This window comes from Bubalus bubalis, chromosome 21 (genome assembly GCF_019923935.1).
Source record: "Bubalus bubalis isolate 160015118507 breed Murrah chromosome 21, NDDB_SH_1, whole genome shotgun sequence".
Lineage (NCBI taxonomy): Eukaryota > Metazoa > Chordata > Mammalia > Artiodactyla > Bovidae > Bubalus > Bubalus bubalis.
Window position 1 is genome coordinate 17,159,123 of NC_059177.1, and position 24,726 is coordinate 17,183,848.

A 24,726-nucleotide genomic window follows, 5' to 3' on the forward strand; every position below is an offset into this window, starting at 1 on the left:
AACTTGTTGGGCACAGTTTTTTAAAACTGCAAAAATTTTGGGGGTGGAAGAAATGGCTATAGGGGCGTCAAAAGTAGAAACTTGCATTTATAAAATAAATGAGTCATGGGGATATAATCTATAGTATGGTGACTAGTTAATACTGTACTGCAAGTCTGAAAGTTGCTAAGAGATCTTAAAAGTTCTCATCAGAGGAAAATTTTTTTAAACTATTTAAGGTGAGATATGTTAACAAGACTTTGTATTCAAATCATTATGAAATCATTATGCTTTTTTGTTGTTCAGTCGCCAAGTCGTGTCTGATTCTTCGTGGACCCCATGGACTGCAGCATGTTAGGCTGCATCATGTTGTACACCTGAAATATGTCAATTTAGTCTCAATTAAAAAATAGCCTGAAAAATCAGGCCATTAGGATGTGCCCTAATTCAATATAACTGGTGTCCTATAAGAGAAAGTTTGGACACACTGAGACACACCAGGAACGTGTACACACTGACAAATAACCACATGAAGAGGCGAAGAGAGTGACCAACTGCAAGCCAAGGAGAGAGGCCTCGGGAGAAAACACTCCTGCCAACACCTTGATCTCCGAGTTTTAGCCTCAAAAAAAAGTGCAAAAATTTTATTTGCCAATTGATCTTTTGCAATTGGGGCTAAACAATTTATACTCTGATAAATATATCAGATGATATTTACTAAGTGTGACCAAAAAAAAAAAAAAAAAAAAAAAGGAAACACAAAGCAGCTCCCTGCCTGAGAAGATGCTGTCCTTTGACCTCTTGGGCCAAACCACCATAAAGCCCCTGGTTAAAGCAGGAAAAAAAAAATCACACAATCCATGGCTCATCAATGAATTTAGTTTCCTAAGAATCCACTAAGACTCAAGTTTGTGTTTCATGTTTTAAAGTCCAACTCTTCCCCTATATGTATATGAAAGCAAGAAGCAAACCCATGAGGCAGGATCTCCATTTGCCTTAGCATTTATATTTAAAAATTCACCTGAGGTATAACTACCTCATTACTGTTTTTCTAGCAGAATACTTCTTGGCTATTATTTGAGCATACATATTCATTAAATTTCTACCAACTTTGCATTACTGAACTGTTAAAAGGAAACAATATTTGTCTGTTTTGAGGGGGACCTACAATGAATGTTTATTTGGCTATCAGTCTATTACAATGAAAAACAAATCCTAATTTACAAGTCGAAATAAGTTTTAAAGATGTTTGGAAGCTGTTTGACACCATTCCTTACTCTACAGAAATTCAATTCCTTTAAGAAGTCTTATCTGACTATATTATTAATGATTTCCTTTTTTTTTTTACTCCCTTTGCAAAAGGTATTTTCTTTGGGAAAAAACTGGTTTACCAAGCACAACTGAGTGTGCATCTATGCCAATCTGATACAAGCAGGTTTTGATCTCTAGTAGCAAAATTATTTGAATTTTCAAAAATACAAGAACTTCCAGATTCTTTATAAGAAAACAAGTACTGAGTATGTTCACAGGTTGGGTCTGTGACAGTTTGCTGCTTGGCCCGACAGGTCAAAGGGGGGCCTTTTTTCAGGCTGAAGAAATCAACCGAGTCAAGTTTTTCTCTTAGGAATAAATCCTAGGATGTTTATAGTTATTAACCTTTTTGAGGAGTAATCACAGATTTCTGTGAGAATCTTATCAAGCTTATGAACCTTTCTATCAGAAAAATGCAGAGACAAAACTCAAGGTAAAAATTTCAGGGATTCATAGGCCTCTGATCTACACTCTTTCCTGAACTGCAGGCAGTCTGGGATAAAGGAAGCCTGTAACTGACTGAACGGTAAATATCCTGGTAAATATCAAGGAAGTCAGAATTTACAATTTGTCTAGTAGGGGACAAAGTCCAATAAAACCTCATGCATTTCCTCTGTCTAGATCCTGGAGACGTATCCAATTTTAGGCAAACAATCCTAGAGGAAAAAGGGGAAAATTACAGACGGACGGCAACACAGAAAGTCAGGAGGAGAGCAAAGGGCAGATTATACTGGTGGAGCCTTCCTTAAATAATCTAAGTAATGCAGTATAATGAAAAAAACCCTGGAACCATACAGAGTTGACTCACCTTATTACTAGTTGTGCAATCACTGTTTGTTCATTGAGACCACCCTAGAACACTGCTTTGAGAATGAAATAAAATAATATTAATAGAACTTAGCAAGAAATTGGGCCAAAAAGGTAGATTGGGTTTTTCTACTACATCCTACAGAAAAACTTGAACTAGCCAATACTTAGCACATTGGTATGCAGGGTTACAACATTAAAGAAGCAAACAGAGGTCAAAAGGAAGGCAAATAGGAGCCACTTTCCTGCTTCCAAGGCAATAGTATTTAGTGGAAGAGAGAAATCTACAGTTTGAGTTTTGTTAGTAACTCACCAAGTCTACTAACAAACTCACCAAGTCTACTACTACTAGACTTGCTAACAGTCACAGAATAATTTGCACTCTTAGTCAAATGTTCTATTAATTTTCTTAGAGAAATCTTCACTGTTTGGCATTGATGTGATATTTGTAATATACCCTTTCAGAAATTCACCCATCTCATAAAATGAAATCTTCTGTATACTGAATATACTATTAATTTACCCACTTGCTTTCTCAATCCTATACAATTCCTGTCGGAAGAGTTTCCTGAATTCTATAAAGACTTAAAAAATATTAAAGTTTGTTTTTAGTATAAAGTCATTATATATCTGTGTAGTCAGTCTGTTTTTCCATTGATTGGAAACATCATGTAATAGTCACAAGAGGAACTGGGCTCAAAAGCCAAGTAGCACCAATGGGGAGAAACCGAAACATTTGAGTATGTTACTAACCTGCTTTAACAAGACTCAAAATAACCAAGTTGTTAGGTTTACTTTAACCTTTAAACTTTTTTATTGTGAAAAGTTTCAGACAAGTAATAAAAAGTAATATTTTACAAGGAACTTCACTTATGTATATTATTTCAACAATTACCAACTCACAGTCAATCTTGTTTCATCTTTCCCCTCTCCTTCATTCTAAAGGAAACACCAGTAACATCATTTTGTTCACAAATATTTCAGCATGCACTGCTAAAAGGTAGAGTCTTTTTTAAAAAAGTGTGTGGATTGTAGTTCCTGTTCTGCTTTGGGGGAAAGATCATTGTTTTCTAAAATTTTAACTGGAATAGAGTTGATTTACAATGTTGCGTTAATTTCAGGTGTACAGCAAAGTTAATCAGTTATTCATGTACATATAGCCACTCTTTTTAAGATTCTTTTCCCATACAGGATTACAGAGCACCTAGTCAAGTTACCTTGCTATACAGTAGGTCCTTGTTAGTTAACTATTTTATATGTAGTAGTGTGTATATAGTAATCCTAATCTCCTGATTTATCCCCCAGGACTTCTGGGGGGGAGGGGGGAGATAATTTTAGCCATTATTTTGTCCCTTTCTAGAACTCCCAATTCCTGTATCTGTGTCACCCAATCTGAATTTATCACAGCACTTCTCAATGTCGCTCTAATGCCAAAGCATTAAAGCAAAACAAAAAAAGAAAAAACTTTCAAAAAATTAAAGAGGGAACCTTCAAAACTCATTTTGCCCTGATACCAAAGCCAGACACTACCCAAATCAATATGATACACATTAACAAAATGAGAAATAAAAACTGTATGATCATCTCAATAGATGTAGAAAAAGTAGAAAACAACAACAACAAAACAAACCTCTTAACAGATTTGGTACAAATGGAATGTACCTCAACATAATAAAAGCCATGTATGACAAACCCACAGCTAACATCATACTCAATAGAGAAAAGCTAAAGCTAAAAGCTTTTTATTTAAGATAAGGAACAAGACAAAAATTTCCATTCTTATCACTTTTACTGAATAGTATAAGTCCTAACCAGAGCAATTGGGCAAGAAAAAAGAAAAGCCATCCAAATCAGAAAAAAAGTAAAACCATCTCTTTGCAGATCATGGTATTATATCTAGAAAACCCTAAATATTCCACCTAAAGTGTTTAGAATAAACAAATTCAGCAAAGTCATACGATACAAAATCAACATTTAAAACAGCAATTGTTTTATACACTAACAACGAACTACAGGAAAGAGAAATTAAGAAACTATCCCATTTACAACATCAAAAAGGATAAAATAATTAGGAATGAAATCAACCACATCAAAGATCTGTACAACGAAAACCATAAAACAGTGATGAAAGAAACTGAAGACACAAACGAAAGGATAGCTCATGCTCATCAACTGAAACACTGCTAAAAGTGTGTACATACTCTTCAAAGTGATCAACAGATTCGATGCAATCCCTATCAAAATTCCAAAGGCATTTTTTACTGACCAGCCAAAGCAATCTTGAAAAAGAAATCTGAAGCATCATATTTCCTGATTTCAAACTATATTACAAAATTTCAGTACAGTGTTGTCATAAAAAGACATATGTATCAGTGGAACAGACTAGAGAGCCCAGAAATAAATGCATACATATATGGCAAACTAATTTTCAGCAAAGATATCAAGAATTTATAATGGGGAGAAATTCAGCAAAAGCTCTGAATCAGGACTTTTTGGGATATTCTTTAATTTTGAGAAGCATCTCTGTTACTAGGGCTGTTAAGAATATTTTATAGGCTAGGACAGCACATAAGCAACTTAAGTGTCCGTAAACAGGTAAATGGATAAAGATACAGTATGTATAATGGAATATCACCCAGCTATGAAAAAGAATGAAATACTGCCATTTGCAGCAAAATGGATGGAGCTAGAGATTATCATACTAAGTCAGACAAAGCCAAAATTGTATGGTATTACTTACATGTGGAATTAAAAAAATAGCACAAATAAACTTATTTACAAAACAAAAAAAGACTCATAGACATAACAAACAAACTTATGGTTATCAAAGAGAAAAGGGATACAAGGAATAAATTTCTAGTAAATCATTTCAAAATATAAATCAGTTCTTCTAAAGCTGATGATTCTGATGGAATAATTTTTCTTAAAAAGTTTAACTATACAAATCTGCTTAAGTCTGAATTTAACTTTAAATGTAAATTTATACAATGGCATTTTGGTGTTATATTTTCTGTAAATTATAGTAGCTGTAAAAGAAACTAAAAGTGGCTTTTTGATTTGCATGTAACTAAAATATAAAATAAAAATGTAAGTAATTAAAATTTCATTCATTAAAAAAATACACAATGAGGAAACGATAATCTCTCTTCACCATAAATGGTGTCTGGAAGACAGAATATCCACATGCAAAGCAATGCAACTAGACCCCTATCTTATATCACACAGAAAAATCTACTTAAAATATATTAAAGACATGAATGTGAGACCCTGAAACCATACAACTCCTGGAAGAAACAAGGGGATAAGTTCCTTGACACTGATCTTGCCAGTAAGTTTTTTAAATTAATTCTTATTGGAGTATAGTTGCTTTACAATGCTGTGGTGGTTTCTTCTGTACCACAAAGTAAATCAGTTATACATATATCCACTCTTCTTTAGATTTTCTTCCCATTTAGGTCACCACAGAACAATGAGTAGAGTTCTCTTTGCTACAGAGTAGGTTCTCATTAATTATCTATTTTATATACAGCAGTGCATACTTGGCTTCTCTGGTGGCTCAGATGGTAAAGAATCCACCTGCAATGCATAAGACCTGGGTTTGCTCCCTGGGTTGGGTAGATCTCCTGGAGGAGGATGGCAACCCACTCCAGTATTTTTGCCTGGAGAATCCTACAGACAGAGGAGCCTGGCAGGCCACAGTCCACAGCATCACAAAGAGCTGGACATGACTGAGGGACTAGGCATAGCACAGTACATACACATTAATTCCAATCTCCTAATTCATTCCACCCATTCATCCACCTTTCCCCCTTGGTAACTGTAAGTTTGTTTTTCTACATCTGTGACTATTTCTGCTTTGCAAATCAGTTCATTTGTACCATTTTTCTAGGTTCCACATATAAGTGGTATTATATGACACATCTCTTTCTGACTTACTTCACTCTGTATGACAATCTCCAGGTCCATCCATGCTGCTGTAAATGGCATTATTTTGTTCCTTTTTATGGATGAGTAATATTCCATTGTATGTGTGTACCAGTATCTTCTTTATTGCCTAAAATTTTTAAAAATTTGACACTAAAGGCCAAGACAAGAGAAGCAAAAATAAACAAGTGACACTAAAACAAACTACAAGCTTCTCCAGAGCAAAAGAAACCAACAACGCAACAAGAAGGTATTATGGAATGGGAGAAAATATTTGCAAACCACACAGCTGGTAAGGGGTTAACATAAAAAACATCTGAGGAACACATACAGCTCAACAGCCAAAAGAGAACGACAACAAAAATTCCAGTTAAAAAATAGGCAGAGGCTTCCTTGGTGGTCCAGTGGCTAAGACTCCACACTTCCACTGCAAGGGTCCTGAGTTCAATTCAGGTCAGGGAACTGGATCCCACTTGCTACAACTAAGTATCTTGCATGCCACAAGATCGAGGATCCTGAGTGCCACAATGAAGACCCAGCACGGCCAAGTAAATAAAAAAATTTAAACAGCAAGGGACCTGAATAGGTACTTTCCTAAGTTCAGTTCAGTTGCTCAGTCATGTCCTACTCTTTGTGACCCCATGGACTGCAGCATGCCAGGATTCCCTGTCCATCACCAACTCCTGGAGCTTGCTCAAACTCATGTCCATCAAGTCTGTGATGCCATCCAATCATCTCATCCTCTGTCATCAGAAAAATGACCAACAGATTCTTGAAAAGGTCCTCAATATCACCAATCATCAGAGAAATGCAAACCAAAACCTCAGTAGGCACACCTGTTGGTATGACTATTATCAAAAAGACAAGAGATAACAAAGGCTGATGAACATGTGGAAAAAAAGGGCACCCCCATGCACTGTTGGTGGGAATGTAAACTGGCACAACCTCTACAGAAAACCATGTGGCGGTCCTTCAAGAAATTAAAAGTAGAACTACCATTTTATTTAGCAATCCCACTTCTGGGGATTATGTCTAAAGGAAACAAAATCACTACCCTGAAGAGCTATCTGTACTCTCACGTTCACTGTGGCATTACTTACAATAGCCGAGTTATGGAAACAACCTAAGTGTCTGCTGAAGGATTAATGTATTAAAAAAACATGATCTCTATCTACTTACCTACCTACAATGGAACATTATTCATAAAAAAGGGCATCTTGCCATTTTTGACAACATCGGAACCTGGAGTGCGTTACGCTAAGTGAAGACGGAGAAATCATTGCTTATACATGGAATTATGGAAAAAGAAACAAAAACTCACAGAAACAGAGTGTAGAATGGTGGCTGGCAGGAGTGTAAGAGAAACGGGAAGCCACTGCTGCTGCTGCTAAGTCGATTCAGTCATGTCCAACTCTGCGCGACTCCATAGACGGCAGCCCGCCAGGCTCCCCCGTCCCTGGGATTCTCCAGGCAACAACACTGGAGTGGGTTGCCATTTCCTTCTCCAATGCATGAAAGTGAAAAGTGAAAGTGAAGTCGCTCAGTCCTATCCGACTCCTCGTGACCCCATGGACTGCAGCCTACCAGGCTCCTCCGTCCATGGGGTTTTCCAGGCAAGACTACTGGAGTGGGGTGCCATCGCCTTCTCCGTGGGAAGCCACTAAAAGGGTACAAACTTTCAATGAAAAAGCTGTCTAAGGATCTAAAGTATAACACACACTATAAAACTGAAACTTGCTGAGATTAGAATTTATAGGCGCTCTCTCACACACACAAAGGTAAATGTGATGAATGAAAAGTGTTAGTTGCTGGAATCCATTCACAATTTATGCATATATCAAATCATCAAGTTGTATGCTATACATTTATCACAATTTTACCTGTCAATTATACCTCAATAAAGCTTAAAAACAAAAATCTCCCAAACATCTGACCAGATGAGTAACCTGGAGTTATATAGCTTTATCTGAAGCCACTTAAAAAGGCCTCATGATATACCTTAAAACTCCAGAGTTAAAAAAATCCCTTTAACTTTAGTCACTACATAAGTTGTTTACATAAAACAATTTCTAATGTCTGAAACGGACCTTGGATCCTGAAAAGCTTTGTTTCCTTAAACGTCCCTTCTCTACTAACATTTTTAATGTAATTATATTCATATAGCAAGCACTGGTATATTTGTAGTCAGAAGCCTCAAATTTTAGCTAGACATCAATTATTCCTTTAACAGTTTGTTCTTTTCATATAACCAGTGGAGTCCTGAAAATTAGGTGCTATATTTACATTACTTATCCTAAAATGTAGATAAGAGCTTAGAGAACTGATCAAATATTCCTAACAATAATACCTTCCAAAATAAAAGCTAACATTGATAGGATATTCCTTTTCTAAAAGCCATTGTGTCCTACCTCAATTTATATGCACCAGCTCATGTAATGCCCACAACTAATTTATGAGAAATGCACTATTCCTATGTAGCCAAAAAATTAAACTCACCAAGTTGAGAAACTTGTCCAAGGCCAGAGCAAGAAAACCCACAAACTAGAACCCGAACCATGGTCTACCCAACTGCAGAACCGCTGCTGCTAAGTTGCTTCAGTTGTGTCCGACTCTGTGCGACCCCATGGACGGCAGCCCACCAGGCCCCCATCCCTAGGATTCTCCAGGCAAGAACACTGGAGTGGGTTGCCATTTCCTTCTCCAATGCATGAAAGTGAAAAGTGAGAGTGAAGTCACTCAGTCATGTCTAACTCTTCGCAACCCCATGGACTGCAGCCTACCAGGCTCCTCCGTCCATGAGATTATCCAGGCAAGAGTACTGGAGTGGAGTGCCATTGCCTTCTCCACAGAACACTCACACCTTTAACTACTATCATGTCACCATTTGGCATATCTTGATTTAACATATTTTAGCAATAAAAATAAATACACTAGAATGTAAGATAGATTGCTGGAATGATGTGGTAACTTCTTTTATGTATTATAATTAGAAAGGATAAAACAGTTTTAATATTTGGCAGGTTTCAGATTTTCAACAATTTGATTTTTAACTTAAAACATATAAAATCAAATAATTTGACTTTTAAATGACAAAGTTAAAAATCAGATGTCACACTTTCTAAGATAATATCTAAATTTCAGGTCTAAGGGTGAATCACTCAAAAAATGGTATTGATGATCTCTGTATTGCAAGTGATACCAATGGCCAAGTGCTAGTCAGGTTTCAAGTATCTGAAATCATCAAAGACAAATGGAAAATGACTTAGCATTTCAGAGAGAGAATTTTTACCCCAATACAAAATAACAAGTTTATAAAAAATAAAATATCAGTTATTGGTATTTGATAACTTTTATCAAATATGATATTTTTGTAAATATAATCTTTTTCCATGCCCCAAATGGGGAAAGAAAGTTTTCCTTTCTTCCCAGAGAAAGGAAGTCTTTTATCTTGAACTGTCTATATTAAGTCAAGAAATTCTGAACAGAAGAAGAAAAAAATCTATATTCCTCTTGTATAGCCTAAAAGTTTCCATTTACTGAAAAATCTAGAAGCAGATAATTTTAGTAAATAAACTAACTTAAATCTTCTTGTGTTATAATAGAAGTACCATGACAAAATCTCACTTTAAATAGCATTCATAATTTATCTGTTAAGTCTTACATAATAGGAATGGGAAAAGAAGACAATGGGAAAAATCTAGAAGCTAGATCTGACTTTATTCAGATTTTTAAATTCCACTTAGAAACCATATTTTATATAATTATAAAACAGAGAGTAATCCCTGCAAAGTCTGAAAGTGAAATACAACAAATTAACCTGTTTATCAAGTTGGTGACATAACCACACAAGATCTATCCCAAGTGATTTTAAACCACTGTAATTTGACTGGACTGTATATCTCTGGAAAGATATATCCTAAGGGCAAAAACAAACTCACTTTCCAGTAATCACATTGCCTGCCATTCTAAAACTGCTGTGTGTGTATATGGGGCAAAGCATGATAATTACATTGCGTGTTAGTGGAAACTGAGATTTGGGGCATGGGGAAAGATTACATTTATAAAAATATCATGGAGCACTAAATTGAAAATAAAAATGATCAGATATTAACTGATATTTTATTTTTTATAAACTTTTTATTTTGTATTGGGGTAAAGTCAATTGACAATGTTGCAACAGTTTCAGGTGAACAGTGAAAGGACTCAGCCAGACACGCATTCTCCCCCCAAATCCCTTCTCATCCAGGCTGCCACATAGTATCAACAACTGGTATTTCGAAAAAGGAAGAAAAGAGGAAAGGATGAAACCATTTTTTAGTTCTATCCATGGAAGTGGTCTAGAAAGAAGGTTCAACCCAAGAGCACCAAACACTTCTAACACCCAAACCGTGGTCTCTAAATACCATTTCCCACTAAAAGAAATCAGTTTTGAAGAAATGAGTTAAGTCCAGGTTTGGAGCAGGAAATACACAAAATGATCCGGGAACATCTTGTCACACTACAAAGCAACAGATCAATCAATGCAAGTCAGGAAACAACTGATAAGGAGTAAAAAGGCTTTGGAGCTAACAGCCAAATGTGGGACAATTTTTAAATGTCAACATTAATGACCGAAAGAGACTGAAACATATCAAACAGGTATAAAACCCTAAGTACACAATAATAATGACTCTTCATGGCTTAACTCTAGAGGTTGCTAAGTTACCAACCCATTATCTTGAAAACTAATAAGTAAGGGGGAAAAAAAGCAAGCACTGATTTTGCCTTTCCTATTCAAACTGTTATCTTAGGGGACCCACATAATTAACGAGGGTGAGTATTACAGAAAATAAGCAGTGATAGAATCTAAGCCGGTTCTTCTCGAAGTGTGGTTTGAGAACTTCTGAAGTTCTTAGATTCTTTCAAGGAGCAAGTAAAGGCTTTTTCTTTTCAACTATGTATCTGTGGGAGGCCAGATTTTCTTCAGTCGTCAACCAAAACAATTTATCACAACAAATTAAATGCAGAAGTAACTATAAGAAAACAGTTGTCTTCTATCACCAAAGAGATTTGTTAAATGTTAATACCATTAAAAAAACTGGAAAGTTATTTTTCATAATCATGTTACATACATCAGCAGGATTTGTTATTGCTATTCTAAAATTAGTTAATAACATTAAAAATATACTGTTTTAATTTCTAGTATGGTAAATCTTAATAGAAACTATGCAAACAGAAACTCTCTAGGGCCTTGAACAGCTACCTAACATCACACAGACAAGCAGACATTATGTAACTCTTAAGGAAAGTACCTAGTACTTTATTATGAAGTATACTTGCAATGGATCTAATCTCTAAGTTACACAGGGGGTCATCTAATAGTAGAACATGGAGACACAATTTCCAAAATCCAACAGTAAGAACTCAACACAATGATAAATTTCATTAAGTGTATAATATGAGGAAAAGAGAACCTATAAATTAGACAAACTTATCAACCAAGTGCAGTGTACGGACCTTATCTTGATCAAACGGAATGGTTTCATTAAAATTCAAAGGGAGTCCATTTTTTCTATTTCCCCTCTGTTTTGTTGTATTTGGAATTTTTCATAACAAAAAATTAAATCTGTATCTATTCCCTTCCTCACTACCACTAAAAAGAAAAAGGGCATTGTAAAACTCTCTTTAGTTGCTAAGTCATGTCTGACTCTTGCGACCCCATGGAGCCGGCCAGGCTCCTCTTCCCATGGGATTCTCCAGGCAAGAATACTGGAGTGGGCTGCCATTTCCTTCTCCATTCTAAAACTGTCCATATGAAAATGGGGGTTCAGAGAAAATGAAAGTTGCTCAGTCCTGTCCGACTCTTTGCGATCCCATGGACTACATAGTCCGTGGAATTCTCCAGGCCAGAATACTGGAGTGGGTAGCCTTTCCCTTCTCCAAGGGATCTTCCCAACCCAGGCATCAAACCCAGGTCTCAGGCATCGCAGGCAGATTCTTTACCAGCTGACACATAAGGGAAGCCCAAGAACACTGGAGTGGGTAGCCTATCCCTTCTCCAGCGGATCTTCCCAACCTAGCAATCGAACTGGGATCTCCTGCATTGCAGGTGGATTCTTTACCAACTGAGCTATCAGGGAAGACCCTAATATGAGGGTTCAGAGAAGCAAACAGAAAAATCCTAGCAAAGAAGACAATCAGAAGAGCTCCAAAAAAACTGTATTGCTACAGAGTGACAGAAAGTTCCCACGATCCTCTATAATTAGGGTGAGGATATAATTTATGGCCCAAACCAGGACATTTTTGAGAGTGAAAAGGGTGCCATTACTAATTACTTGGGAGACATAAATCAGGAGTGTCCCAGGGAAACCAAGACATATGGTCACTCTATCCATAAAAGATTAAATTAAAAAAATAATTTTTCACAGTAGATATTCAACTCAATCCTCTGGGTTAACTATTTTCCAAAGAATCATATTTCTAGTATTACAGAGTTCACAAAAGCTAAGGTATTCTATACAAAAAAATTGTGTTTCATCCTTCTTGCTTAGCACAGTTGTATCATAAAGTTAGATATGTTTACGTCTCCCCTTGTTGCTTAGTATATTCTACAAACGTCCAGCCATTCCTTTTCATACCAACTGTGCATGATAAACTATGAGAGGAAAACTACACTTACCCAGAGCCCTTGCTTTTCTAAAAATACATGTCTTCCCATGAACCTCCACACAAGACCTTATCAGGCTCCTACTCAAATTATGAATGGATACCTTATGCGTAGCAACACTTCAAATCTTAATGGCCTAAGGGTAAAGTAAGGAAGAAAAAGCAAAAACACTTCATCCAGCCTAAGCTCCAAAGAGCACTGGCATTATCACCTACTTAATCTAAAGCGGTATGGCTATAGTAACTGCAGAGTTTCATACAGGATGTTGGCATAATTTTTTAAAAAAGAATCTTTAGCAAGTATCTGGTTTTAATATTGCTTATATAATATGTGCCAACAAGAAATGAGTAACCTGTTAAGCTCTAAATACTTTATCCCATTTAATCAGTTTTTTAAATGTTTGGTTAAGTTTTTCCAATAAAAGTAGTTTAAATATGAAAATATGAAACAATTTGGTACAATTTGTTGTTGTTGTTTAGTTGCTAAGTAGTCTGACTCTTTGCGACCCCATGCCATGCTTAGCCTGCCAAGCTCCTCTGTCCATGGGGTTTCCCAGGCAATACTGGAGTGGGATGCCATTTCTTTCTCCAGGGATTGAACCTGCATCTTCTGCTTGAAAGGCAAATTCTTTACCACGGAGCCCTATAATTTAGCCCCATCCTAAAATGTGCACTGACATGATTTCAGCCTTTTATTCTTTATTAAGTTATAACATTAAAGTTTCAATTGCCATAAATAAATGTCTGCTGAAAATAAAAGTTTATGTCATCCAACAATCTAATGCTACAGCATGCAATCTAAATGTTCAGTATGCAATCAATCACAGTGCCTCAAAAGTCTTTCTCTTTATTTTACTTTAGGTGATTAAACATCTTTGTTTTTAGAAAATATAGGTGTTTTTTTTTTTTAAACAGGTTTTTTTTTTTAAAAAGTGCCTTTTAGGTTCTATCCCAATGTTATCATATTAAATATTTATTTTCTAAGTAACCATATGTAACTGGGGCTCTTCCATTCCTATCTGGTTTCTCTTATAAAATAAGTCGATTCTCAACAGCCTACATCAATGAAGGAAAATGTAACATAAAGGCAGAGTAACTGCCAACAGGTCCTTCCAGGTTATTCCTCATAAAAAAAACCTTCCTTTGATATCAAGAATGCCTGAACAGTTGATTATTAACTGCAGATCATCCTCCTTCACAGAGCTGTGACAGAAAATAAATTGTATGTGTTGAGGAACACAGAGAGGCTGGTGGAAGGAAAACAGAATTTTTCAACACAGGCCAAAGATCCTAACAGGACAGAAATAAAAAACCCCACAAAAATGGGGGGACAAAAAAAATAGAAAACAATCTTAAACAAAATGACAAACAATGGATGCGAATATAAAACAAGGAGATCCATATGGACATACACCAAAATTAACAAGTCAACATTATTAAATATGCTAACACTATACTGGAACTTTCTAACTAGATCATAATTTCTAAGAATTATGAAATAATCCTCTTACTATATTCAGCAGTGCACATGCCTTATTAGATTTTGAGTCTTCACATTTCAGGACTGGGGATGAGAAAATTTCACCATCAGAAAACAATAAAATTTCTTATGGGGGGGATGGTACGGAAAAAACAAGGCTTTAAGAACATAAATTAGCAGCTTGAAGAAAGAGCTCTGAAGGATGAAAAAAAAATCTATATTCAAACAATTCCACTTCCACTAAGGCAAAGGGGTAGATTCATCAAGGTTTAATTTTTTTAACCTTACTGTTATCATAAATCTGAGTTATACAAGTTAGTAATTCCCAATTCAAACTGCAAATATTATCTACAGAAGAAATTCTTTTCTTTCTTCAAGCTAATATGGTGGCATTTGGTGCTAATAGTGACTGTGTTATCAACCAATAAAACACAAGTATGCTTAAAAACTTTTTTTTTTTCCCGGAAGGCTAAGAATTGAAATGGCTTATCAAGAAAGAGAATAGAAGATACTTTAGTTATAAAATCTCTTTTGCTATGGACTTTTGAGAATTGTTTGAGAACAGGACAAATAAGCTTTGTATTAAAGTACATAAAAAACAAGCCCACAATCTAATCATAATAAAAATCATATTTGCCAACCCAATTTTTCCTCTTTGTCCTATTTTATTTTTTTTTGCTAGGGAGAGGCGTTGTGGGATAATAGCAGGAAGTAAGGTGGAGCAGCTGCACAGACAAGAGGTACAGCGCTGCGTTTTACCTCCATTCTGGCCTACTGCTGGCTATGTCTTACTGCAAATGAGATGAGCTGTTTGGGGAGCCAAATAGTTATCAAAACCTGTGGGATCAAATCGTGCCCCTTCCCCACTTGTGCCAGGAACTTTTTAGGGACTCTGGCAAGATTCAGGTAATAGGAGTACTAGAAGCCAGGATGACGAGATTTCTAATTACCTGGAAAGTGGAGTGCACATTCCTGTGTGTGTACATGCACATGTATATGCACAAAAGACGCTTACCCTAGTGCTGGCAATGTTAGTCTCAGGACATGTAGAGGAAACTGTCTGAAATGGAGGCCAGGGTTTGAACTAGGTGGCTTCTATTTTAGTCACACAAATCTATGGAAATAATCCACGTGAATGAACTTTAAAGAGAAGAAATGACTACCCTAAATTTCTATAATAATATAAAATGCAGCCCACTAAATCTCATGTTAATGTTGATACTATTTCATGAAAAATAGTCTAATGGGAATAATTAGTCACTCAAATTTCCTTTTTCAGGTCAAAATATATCATTACTGCCAAGACCACTGTGCATAAAAATATGTTAAGTGGGTAACACATTTATATTTCTTTTACTAAGGGAGAAGACACAAAACATGGTCAGGCTTGCTTACTATTAAAATGTGCATTAAAGATATTTTTAATTATTCTGTTGAGTTAAAACACCTCTTCTTTGCTAACAGCCACAAGCTCTGAATCCATAAGAAAAAAAAAGTTAACACTCCAGTTTCCTTTGTTATCGCCTGCAGTCTGGATATAAGGGAAAACTCTAAGTCTGGTTTAATAACATTGCAATGCAGGTGGTATCTCAATTCAAGCAACAGATGTACTCTTAGAAAACTGAGTTCAAATCAATTATGTCTAAAAATCAAATTCTTGGAAAATATATTAAGCATTTATTTAAAAGAATTTCAGCATATATTTTTTAAAATGTAGGAATCCTTTTGCAATCAAAATAATTGCTGTCTAACTTGTCTGTAAATGCAATTCTTCAATATTTTGGCTTTTTAACAACAACTGGCACAAAAAACCCAACCAAACAAAAAGAATAGGCACACGTGCACTGTTCAACATTTTAAAAGTAACTATAAATACTGTTCAGGACATTGATCCTTTTAACATTTTAATGCAAACTTACACAAACTTTGAAGTATTTCATTATGATTTCGCATAAAGGAATAATGTCAGATCTCTTCCAACTCTGTGATTATTAATTCTAATAAGCTAGATGCAACCACCCACTTGCAGCTGGGAGCTGAGCACTTACGTATCAAACAAGGTTGTGTCTAACCTAAAAGGGAGGATGGGTAATCTCCAGGGAATATCAGGTTGTCCAGTAAGTAGCGATGAGACTGAAATAATAAGCAGCCTTTCTTTAGTTAACACTTTTACATGATGGCAACCCAACACTTGAATGCTGAAGGGTGCTCTTCATAACACTGATATAAAATTGCAGCTAACAATATGTAACTATTTTACAAAGGGAAACAAATCATTCTACTATTCTGGTCTAACCCAATAATCAAATATGGACAATATACATACTGAAATATAAAGGTTTTATTCAGATACAATATTCTTTCCTATTTTTAAATGAGAATTCAACAGTCAGATGCTCTAGAACTGGTCTACTGGGGAGGTGATTTGAATTTAGGGGGATACAAAGCTTTAAGATTTCATTTTTCCTTGGAGGAAGGGATGGGTTCCTACCAGACCTTCAGGGATATACTAAATTTGGGGTTACCATTATATGGTTGGCACAAATTCAACGCTTGAGTAGGAACTATAAATGTTTTCTTTAACTGTAAGCCAAACTGAATCATCTCCCAGGGAAAAGAACCTCCTCCTCCTGCCTTTCCCACCTCCTGCCCCTCCCCCACCAGCACTGCCTCCCTGCTGTGCAAAGAGCCCTTTGTCCTGCCCTGCACTTATCTAGCTGTTTGGCCATATTGACAGGCCAACTAGAGGCATAATAAGCGAGTCAGTTTGCCATAAGCAGCTGGCAATTTGAAACAAAAATCTTCCTTTTCTACTCAGACCAAGTCCTGCTGCAGGCGTCTCTGGCTCCTCCCATCCTTCCATCTATTTTTCAAACAGCATAGCGAGGAATTCTGCATTTTCCCTCAACTAGGTAGCACATCAGAAACTGGACTCCCCAGACAGAAACATTCTGAGTAAAGTCCTGCATCTACTGCTTTTTCTGTGATTCGTAACACAGGCCAAGGAGTAGCCTCAGCTCTAGGTGTATATACATGACTAACACGGCTAAGGAAATGATTACTACTTCAATCTGCCATCAAAACTCTTGAGAATGTTCATACTTCAAGAAAAGGCAGAAGAGCACAGATATCGGTAAGATCCTATCAAGACACATATATCAGATAAAGACATCCAATAATCATAGTGTTTTAAAAAACTAAGACATTATTCCAATAAGCAGGAAATTCCTTATCCCTGTCTTTATGTCAAAGATACTTAAAGTGACCCTTACATCTCTCCCTGAGGTATTCAACAAACAAAATCAATATGATGGAAAAACTGAGTGAGGCAGGATGGGATTACAAATTCCTTGCTTGGTGAGAGTGGATATAAAGTAGACAGAGATTCTGCTTCATTGTTCCTTTTATCTCTTATACTTCTCTTCATAAGTGTTAGGAGTTTAATATACTGTCAGAATAAGAATTCTCTAAAGCAATGCTTTCCAACACACTGGCGCCCCCCCCCCTCTCCCCGCAAGCTATGGGGTATCTACTCAATTCAGAATGAATATACAACAGAACATTTTTCATAAGACTAACTGATTAAACAAAATATGTACTGAGAAATTAAAGAAATGATATTCTATTCATCTCTCATGAACTACTCTGAATCTTCACCACAAGAGAAGTCACTGCATCAACAGAAAGGTTAAAAATGCCATTTCACCACATACTTTGGAATTTTTGGCAGCAAGGAATGGTGTCAATCGTTATTTATCATAGGTACATTATACTTTGAGGAGTGACTAAAAGAATTTTTTTCTTTTTACAAATAACCGCCAGTTGTATTACTAAATATATATTATTTCACAGGTTTGCAGAGTTGAAGTTTCGTTTGTCCTAAATAACAAAAAATAAGAAAACTTTATTTTATTCACTATCCACTTTTTCACTGGTAAGATGTATCAAACAATCACTGACTGTCCTTAGCTTTTGCGCAATATTTCATAAATTACTTGAATATGAAGAGGATAAAGTAAAAGTGGTTGTCTGCACATCTGCATTTTGAACAATATTATTTTCCTGTCCAAAGGGAAAAAATGAAGTGGCCATCCTCCTCCAGAAAGGCCAAAATAAGTCCAAAAAGTATGTACATTTCTGGACACAAAACACTATCAGAAGACACTAAAAATTTCAAGCATGCTGGTTAAATAAATTCTATGAAAAGGCCCTCTATGCTCTTAAGGAAATGATCTTACATTAAATCTCAAAGGGTTCCGAACAGGAAATACAAGTTAAAAGCAATTATCTTATAAGATAGCTTTCATATTATATGAAAGACAACTTAAAGACATTTGTATCTATGTTAAACAGCCAGTATGAGTGACACCATACTTATCTGATATGGCATCTTTTATATGTGATAGTAATAAGAATTAGAACCACCTAAAACGTTATCCATTAAAGGTTCTGTTTCATTAGTCCCCTTGCAACACTGAAAGACAATGCAAGCAACATTTGTGAATGACAAAACTCATTTCCATTCTTTCTGGTTCCCGCCACAAACGCCAGAGTCATACTACACATTATAGATGACTGGGTTCATTTACACAAAACTGAACATACTAAAATTCTGAAGGAAAAAAAAAAATATATGTAGGATGCATGAGTCTTAGGGGGAGACTATAATGGGCATCTGTTAAATATTGGATGTAACTGATGGTATATGGGGCTGGTGATTCTCCTTCAAGTACTTCCATACTCAACAAACTGTTCTGCTTGATCAGAGATCTTCCTAAACTGTGGGAACGGTCGTAGAAGACAGACTACATAAGGGGCCTAGAGGCTACCGTCTCAAGTATCCTGTGTACTAGGTTTATTCAATTTCTGAGTATTTCTTCTGGTCTGTCATATTTCAGATGGATCACTGTCAAACATATACATCCTTGTGAGGTTAGACAACTATACGCAACACATCATCAATATCACAGGTCAAATTCTAAAGAAATAATCTAATTTGGAGAAATCTATTACTAACAGAAAATAAGAAAATACTTGATATTTATATATAGAAATTATTCTGCAAAGGACAGTTGTTTCTAGAGTTTAAGACCCTAAATAGAGTAAAATGTTTAGCAAAAATCATCTGTTCAAATAAGGTAAATATGGTCTAACAACTGGAAGGAAGAAGCTGTACAAATAAAGTATTAAAATTGATTTAATGATTAAAAAGATGGAGGAAAACATGCCAGCTGCAGAAAAATCAACTGATATTTTCCCCATTCTGGTTCTCAGGAAGCTCCTTACATTCTTATTACCTTGGTTTTAAAAGGATTGAAAAATTAGAACTCAAATGGAACTTCTGGTCCTATCCAAGCAAAATCCCCAGATTAAAACCAAAAATTTGCCACAAAAACCAAACATAAAAGTCTTTAACTACGATCCAGTTTCCAAATGCTGATATCCATAAATGGGTAGAAGGTTATGAATTGCTAATTCTCATCTCCCCACCAATAAAATGCAAACCAGCACAGCAGTGAAAATTCCCAGGAAAGCAAGGTTTCCGTCTTAGCCCCGAAGCAGCCATTGCCTAAGTGCAGCTCCCTGCAGCCAACAGCATTAATGGACGCTGCACTGCTGTCCTTCCCTGGAGACAGCAGCCAGCACTACTCAAGCTTCTCACGTAGCAACCAGAGCTCCAGAGCCAGCAGCTGCTGCTGCCTTGTATACTCACCCCTGTGATCCAACCCAAAGGAACAACCTTCTTCTTACCCCACCCCCACTCCTTACACATTCTTTTTTTTTTTTTTTTGGATCAGTGCTCCATGCCAGAAGGGCTGGAATTATGCCTTTAGAAAGAAACAATCCTAAGGTCACCCTTTTAGTTTTAACTGTGGCTTTTTATTGGAAAAATCAACATCTACCAAATTCCAAATATACACTCAATAAGGTACCAATTTAGGAGTGAAGATTAACCTTTAGTCTTTAAAAGGCCAATCTGCTAAACATTCTCTTTACACTCAAATTTAAATTTGCAGTTAAAGAAGCTTGTGTTGTGTCCTACCAAAGGACATAATCATTTTTCTACATAGTGACATCCTGAGTAAACCTTAAAGATTCTAATCCCATAACGAGCCAGAATTTTTGGCTATAGAAGAAAACTAATGATCCTCCTGAAAAAACCGGCAGAAATCTAATAAAAAAATTTCCTGTCCTCCAACAGGCCCAGAAACCTCTGAAAAGGTGAGGTTTACTAGCTCAGATTCCACACACCTCAAATTACCACTTATAATTTTCCTCTCAAAGTGACCTACAAACACTGATATAAAACTAATCAAGAAAATTTCCCAAATAGGGGGTACACATTCTATTGAAAAGCTCTTAACACTCAACTCAGCTGGATCCACCCTAATCACAGTATTGCTATGTAATATGTAACATCTGCCCAACAAAAATGTTAATATGACCTTGGTCATAAATATGTCATTTAAATGCAACTCGTTTCATCAAAGGATAAAGGAAATTTGCAGAGGACCTGGGGATTCTTTTAGTACTATGAGAACGGGGAAAACTGGAAAATAAACCAAGTATAGACAAAGCCCAATGCAACCCAGAGGTCTGGGCAAGAAATGAGTTAGTGGTGAACACATTGCACAAGTAACATGAGAAAGCAGAAAATGCAGGTCATACACGCACCCTGACCCAGACGAGCAAAGCTGGCTGCAGCATCAGTATCCAAGGGAAAGACCAGTTATTCCCAAGAAGTGAGATGAGCAAAGGAGCTCTGTAGAACAAATTAGCATAGAAGGGGCTTTCCCAACAGAAACTTTCCCTCTCACGCGATTCACCTACTTAAAAACCAGGGCTTTTTCTCACCACCATTCACTTCGCATCCCTGGCTTCCACGCAGAGGGAAAGAGAATTGATAAAGGCTACATTTTTCTTCCTTTAAAGACGTTCGCATACGATCGCTCTCCACGCCCAAGGCAGGGAAAACGACACAATCTGGCTCAACTCCAAGCTAGAACCCTACAAATTCCGTGAGGCCATCTCAGATATACTGGGGCTTACGCCACTGAGAGCCCAAGAATGTGAGGTGGGGGTGGCGAAGGTAATGTCCTTAGTGTGGAAAACGAAGCAATCATCTGCGATGGGGACCCCAGGACGAGGGGGAAGCCGTCCAGGAACATTCGGGGGTGGGGTGGGGAGATCGAAGCCCCCCCCCCCCCCCGAGAGGGATCAGAGTTGTCACAAGGCCGCGCGAACGGGGGGGGGGGGGGGGTTTGGGGAGGGGAAAAAAAGTGTGCCTGTGTATTTTGAGAGGAGAGCAGCGAGAGGCCTATCCTCAAGTAAAAGGTAAACGTGGAGTAGGCAGTTCCCAGGAAAAGGGGTGAAGAGGCGTGGGGGGAGGGGAAGCGTCCTGACCCAGGAAAGACGTGAAAAGGGTAGTGGGGTCGACGAGATTACGGATGGGGCCTCTCCGCCTGGGAAAGGGGTGCAACGGTGTGTGGGGGGCGGCGAGGGGGATGAGAAGGGGCAACATCCTCCTACTGAGAGCCTGGGGAGGGCCAGGCCCACGTCCCGAGAGCAAGCGCGGGGAGACGGAGGAGGTGACCCTTCCCTCTCCCGGGGCCCGGTCGTGAGGGTAGGTCTCTCTTTTCTGTTGGACCCTTACCTTGTCCCAGGCCTGGGCCCGGGCTGCGGCGCACGGCACTCCCGGGAGGCAGCAGGACTCGAGTTAGGCCCAACGCGGCGCCACGGCGTTTCCTGGCCGGGAATGGCCCGTGCCCGTGAGGTGGGGGTGGGGGGCAGAAAGGCGGAGCGAGCCAAAGGCGGGGAGGGGGAAGGGCCAGGGAAGGAGGGGGGCCGGCACTACAGTGTTGGCGGACTGGCGGGACTGGGGCTGCGTGAGTCTCTGAGCGCAGGCGGGCGGCGGCCGCCCCTCCCCCGGCGGCGGCGGCGGCGGCGGTAGCAGCTCACTCAGCCCGCTGCCCGAGCGGAAACGCCACTGACCGCACGGGGATTCCCAGCGCCGGCGCCAGGGGCACCCGGGACACGCCCCCTCCCGCCGCGCCATTGGCCCCTCCGCCCACCGCCCCGCACCCATTGGCCAACTCGCTGCCAATCACCGGAAGCCGCCGGGGCCACCTAGAGAAGAGGCTGTGCTCTGGGGCTCCGGCTCCTCAGAGAGCCTCGGCTAGGTAGGGGAGCGGAACTCTTGGTGGGAGGGGGTCCGGCGGATTGGTGGGGGGATGGGTGGCTGAGGTCGTCTGGCCGGTACCTGGGGGTCGCCTTCCCCGGTGGGAAGAAGGGAGCATAGCGTTTGTTACGCTGAAAGGGAAAGAGGTGGTCAGAGGCAGGCGGGAGTGCGGCCCGCCTTGCGGCAACCGAAGGGGGAGGGAGAAGGGAGCGGAAAAGGCTCGAATCCGGACGGAGCCATTGCTCCTGCAGAGGGAGGAGCGCTTCCGGCTCTTATCTTGTCACTGATTGGTTGCTGCTGCTCCCGCCGGGTGCGAAAACACAAATGGCGTGTTTTGGTTGGAGTAAAGCGCCTGTCAGTTACAGCCTCGGGAGTGCGCAGCCGCCTAGGGACTCTCGCATTGCCCACTGGGTGGGTGCTTAGGTAGGTAGGGTGGAGAGAGACTTGGACGAGCAGGCGCGGTCGGCCTCCCACGGGGAGGTAGGGGTGGGGGTGGGAAGGGAGGGTCAGTGAAAGTGGCTTCGCGCGGGCGTCCTACCACCCTCCCCTTCCTTCGGGGGAGTCGGTTTACCCGCCGCCTGCTTGGCTTCTGCATCTGATTGGCTGCTGAAGCTCAGGGAACGGCCCCTTGTTATTGGCTCGGGTCCCAAATGAGCGAAACCACTGCGCGGGTCGGCGGGGAGGCGGTCGTTGGTACGATCCTCCCTGAGACCCAGCGCCGCAGTGTCTGGCCCCGCGCCCCTGCGCAACGTGGCAGGAAGCGCGCGCTGGAGGTGGGGGCGGACTGCCGGGCCGAGGATTCTGGGTGGTGGCGATTGCGGCTCCGCCCTGGGCGCCCGCTGCCTGAAGGACAAGACTAGCCCGACCTGCTCCTGGACCCGTGGGGCTGAAGGGAGGAGTGGGGGTCGGTGCCGCTGGCTTGTGGGTGGGAGGTGCATGTTCTCCAAAAATCGGCGCGAGCTGCAATCCTGAGGTGGCTGCAGTGGAGGAGGCGGAGAGAAGGCCGCACCCTTCTCAGCAGGGGGAGGGGAGTGCCGCAATACCTTTATGGGAGTTCTCTGCTGCCTCCTGTCTCCTAAGGACCGCCCTGGGCCTAGAAGAATCCCTCCCTCCCCCGCGATCTCGTCATCGCCTCCATGTCGAGTCTCGATTATGGGCGGGATTCTTTTGCCCAGGCTTAACCTTATTCCTGGGCGTTGTCCTGCAGGGGATCGAGCAGGTATAAGATTTAGAGGACGAACCCAATTTCTTTTATCTTCCCACAGGCTTGAGTTTGTGTCACAAAATAATTATAATGGGGTGGTGGAGTGAAATGAAGTCCAGGCAACACCTAGGACTTATTTTATGCAGCGAGACTGCGTGTTAGTACTTCTTAACATCCTTTTGTTGCCTTTTTTCCAGGAGATAGAGAGGTTAAAAGCTTGATCTGAATTTTATACTCTCCCCATTTGAGACAGTTGAGAAATAGGTTAAAGGCATGCTCTCTTGAGTTCCCCATTTGAGACCGTTGCTACACCGCCAAAACAGAGCATTTTAGATTAGATCTTAAAAATGTAATTCCCCACCCTTGCATTCTTAGAGTCAGGCCTTTTAGCAACTCTCATACTTTCAGCCCATTTTCTGTTTGTTATACTTGCTTATCTTGTCCCAGTCATACCATTGGCTTTCTCCTCTCCTGTTTTTGGTGTCCCGGTGAGTCATGAAACCAAACAGGTTTCACCACCAATTAAGGCTACCCAGCTCGAGCATAGGCTTCACTCTTGCCCAGAAATGCGTTTATTCCTCTTTTATGGATATTCTTGAGTCTTTACCTTGATTTTCATTTAATTTTTTAATCTCAGCTGGGATTCTACCGACCCTCTTAATAGTCCAGATGATCCTGACTACTGCTTTGCTGAGAACCGGACGTGAGGTTCAGCAACATCTCTTTTATATCCTTAGAATACCTTTCAATCCATTTTCATTGATATGCTTATCAGTTACTAATCAAGCTCAGTTGCCATAAGGCTAGTATCCTTCGAACTAGGATCTCTTGTTTCTGGTATCTGCTGATACAACTTTCATATGTGTCCAGGACAGTAGTTCTCATACAAAGATAACAGCATGGAAGTAACTGATCCAACTCCTTTACTGGCTGGTAACTACTGACAGGATGCGTTCCATCATCACAAATGTGATGTACAAGGTCCCTCAATGGATTAACCTCATCTTAACAGCCTTTTTGTTTGTGACAGTTTTCCACATACACACCCAAACAACATTATTAGACCTCTTTGTAGGGTGGTTCCTCCTGGAATGCTACCCTTGATAGTCCTTACCCTTCCAATAAAGACTTAAAACTCAAATATCTCCCCTATGATCTTGCCTTCTGTGGTCTATGCTTTAAGCTAGAATCCCCTTT

The 24,726-nt window shown here is 39.4% G+C and overlaps 1 protein-coding gene across 12 annotated transcripts in view; it reads right to left on the bottom strand.

Moving 5' to 3' along the window:
• Positions 1-22,134, bottom strand: part of SETD5 (SET domain containing 5) — an 80,724-nt gene extending 58,590 nt beyond the window's left edge. For 8 of the 12 annotated variants that reach the window (XM_044933487.2, XM_044933484.2, XM_044933483.2 and 5 more), the window contains exon 1: positions 21,801-22,134. The gene's annotated coding sequence lies outside the window, so the exon portion shown is untranslated. The remainder of the gene's footprint in view (positions 1-21,800) is intronic. The other 4 variants (XM_044933490.2, XM_044933488.2, XM_044933485.2 and 1 more) reach the window with 1 other exon arrangement.
• Positions 22,135-24,726: the final 2,592 nt, after the last annotated feature.